This window comes from Ornithorhynchus anatinus, chromosome 18, assembly GCF_004115215.2.
Source record: "Ornithorhynchus anatinus isolate Pmale09 chromosome 18, mOrnAna1.pri.v4, whole genome shotgun sequence".
Taxonomy (NCBI): Eukaryota; Metazoa; Chordata; class Mammalia; order Monotremata; family Ornithorhynchidae; genus Ornithorhynchus; species Ornithorhynchus anatinus.
The window spans coordinates 24275675-24278783 of record NC_041745.1 but is presented as its reverse complement, the minus strand read 5'-3'; the positions used below and the strand labels follow the sequence as shown (position 1 = coordinate 24278783).

General features: G+C 44.8%; 1 non-coding gene across 1 annotated transcript; it reads left to right on the top strand.

Annotated features, from left to right (window-relative positions):
- The first annotated feature begins 806 nt into the window (after positions 1-806).
- On the top strand, positions 807-944 carry LOC114805617. The gene has a single exon (XR_003753588.1). It is a non-coding gene; the product is annotated as a small nucleolar RNA SNORA7 (small nucleolar RNA).
- Positions 945-3109: the final 2165 nt, after the last annotated feature.

Here is a 3109-nt window from a genome sequence, read left to right as displayed (position 1 = left end):
ATGAATGAATGAATGAATGAATGAATGAACTCTTTATCATACTCTCCCAAGTCCTTTGTATAGTGCTCTGCACAATTAAGCGCTCAATTCTTTTGAAAAGTGGTGTTGGAGAAGACTTTTGTGAATACCGGTGACTGCCCGAAAAACAAACAAATGGATTTTGGAGCAAATTAAACCAAAGTGGTCTTTGGAAGGCCAAATGACTTGGCTTAGATTAGCATATTTTGGACACATCATCAGGAGGACTAATTCTCTGGAGAAGACACTAATGCTAGGAAAAGTCCAGGGAAAACATGGAAGAGGCAGCCCGGCAGCTAGATGGATAGAGACCATGATAACGAAAATGGAAGAACGTTAGAAAGGTTGCGGATTGTGGCACAGAACAAGATGTTCTGGAGAAAGTATATCAATGGAGTAGCTATGAATCAACGGCACTTAAAAATAGTAATAATAATAATAATAAATACCACTGATGGATTGCAATTTCAGAGGCTCTAAAGGGAGTTAGTCTAAAAACAGTTGACTCTCAGGAAATTAGTAAGCAGGTCCTATCTGATTTGTCTGTCTTCCTCATGAGATTGTAAAATCCTTGAAGGCAGGGTTCAGGCCTACTAATTTCACTATACTCTCCCCCAAGCCCTTAGTTCAGTGTTTTGCACACAGTTGGGACTCAACAAATATGTTAGATTGATTGATGCCGAAACCAAGTGATGTGAAAATAAATTTGAACTCACTCACTCAACAGTCTGATTAGACTATCCAGCTATCTATGGAGTTTTTCACAGAGGGTAGTAAGTAGACTGGTCCCCCTCTCAGGATCTCACCTGGAGAGTTTCCAGTCCCCTACCAGTCTCGACTACAGGAGGAAGAGTCAAGCAGAGGCCTACCCATTCCATTCCTAGCTTGGGAAGTGGCTAGCGAGTGGAAGGCAAACTGCTACAAGTCAAAACTCACCTGTGTTGGGCAGCAGCGGCATGGGAGAGAGTTGAGGGCGGGAACTCGAGTTTACTCCACGGAAGGAGTCAGTAGTAAACCAATTTCGCATTGTTACCAAGAAAACTCTATATATATCCTACCAGAACGATTGCAGATGGAGTTGGGGCATTCTGCGAGAGACGTGTCTGTGGCATCGCTATGGGTCAGAGACAAATTGGCGGCCTAAGATAAGACAAGTACTCTGGTCATCTATGGACCTAAAAGAAAAGGCATGTTTTGGAGGGAGAGGAAGAAGGTGTTATGGTATTTGTTAAGCATTTACTATGTGCCAGGCTCTGTCTTAAGCACTGGGGTAGATACAAGCTAATCAGGTTGGAAACAATCCATGTCCCACGTGGGGCTCACACTCTTAATCCCCATTTTACAGATGAGGTAGCTGAGGCACAGAGAAATAAAATCACTTGCCCAAGGTCACCCAGAAGACAAGTGGGGGAGTTGGGATTCGATCCCAGGTCCTCTAGATTCCTAGTCCATCCTCTTTCCGCTAGGCCATGCTTCTTCTCACAATGCATTAATCTCTCCATCCGCCCATGGGTATTAATGTCCCCATCCATGAAGGAGCCTAGTCATCGCATCCCAGGTCTACACGGTACTTGGAATTACACTCCCGCCACAGAATGAAGAGACTGTATACATTGGTTTGATGATGATCCAGAAAAGGCATCCAGGCAGTCCTGACACAGCAGCAGCAGCAAGGTACTAAATAGAACCTCTTTAAAGATTCAGCTTCCAAAAGAACATACTGATCCCACTTTAGGATCTGCGAGAAACTGGCTCAGTAAGCAAAGTAACACTTACAGCTTTATACAGTCAATAAATCAAGCGTATTTATTGAGCGCTTACTGTGCGCAGAGCACTCTACTAAGTGCTTGGGACAGTACAACAGAGTGGGTAGACAAGTTCTCTGGCCATTAGGAGCAGACAGTCTAAAAGGGGGAGACTGACAATAATATAAATAAATTATGGATTAGTACATAGGTACTATGGGACAGAGTGAGGTGAATAAAGGGTACAAATCAAGCGCAAAGATGATGGCAGAAGGGAGAAGGAGAGGGAATGAAGGATTATCAGGGGGAAGGTCTCTTGGGGGTGATGTGCTTTCGATAAGGCTTTTGAAAGTGGGGAGAGTTATGACCTGTTGATAGGAAGGAGGATTGTTCCAAGCCAGAGACAGGATGTGGGTGAGTGAGTTTCAGGCCAGAGGCAGGACGTAGGCGAGAGGTCAGCGGTGAGATAGATGAGATCAAGGTACAGTGACTAGGTACGCATTAGAGGAGCAAAGTGTACGGGCTGGTATGTAATTAGAAATCAGCAAGGTAAGACAGGATGGGGCAAGGTGACTGAGTGCTTTGAAGCCGATGGCAAGGAGTTTCTTGAGGAGTGGGGAAATATGTAGAAGAACGACCCAGGCAGCAGAGTGAAGAATGGGCAGAAGTGGGGAGAGGCAGAAGGCAGGGAGGTCAGAAAGGAGACCGACGCAGTAATCAAGGAGGGAAAGCACAAGTGCTCGTGTTAATGTGGTAAAAATTTGGACGGAGAGGAAAGAGTGGATTTTTAGTGATGTTGTGAAGGTAGAACTGACAGGATTTGGTGACACTGAATATGTGGGTTGAATGAGATGAGTCGAGGATAATGCCAAGGTTACGGGCTTGAAAGACAAGGAGGATAGTGGTGCTGTCTAGAGTGATGGGAAAGTAAAGGGGAGGAGAGGGTTTGAGTGAGAAGATAAGGAAGTCTGTTTTGAGCATGTTAGGTTTGAGGTGTCCATGGGATATCCAAGTAGAGATGTCCCGAAAGCAGAAGAAAATACGAGATTACCGAGAAGGAGAAAGATCAGGCCTGGAGAGGTAGATTTGTGAATCTTCCACACAGAGATGGTAGTTGAAGCCATGGGAGCAAATGAGTTCTCCAAGGGAGTGGATGGAGATGGAGAATAGAAGGGGACCCAGAACTGAAACTTGAGGGATTCCTCAGTTAGAGGGTGGGATGCAGAGGAGTACATATTTTGTACTGGGAACCAAGCATAACTTTGAAATACTTGATAGACATGATATCTCTGTCCTTAAAGAGGTGCTATTGCTGTACTGAAAACTCCTTGAGGGTAAGGATTGTG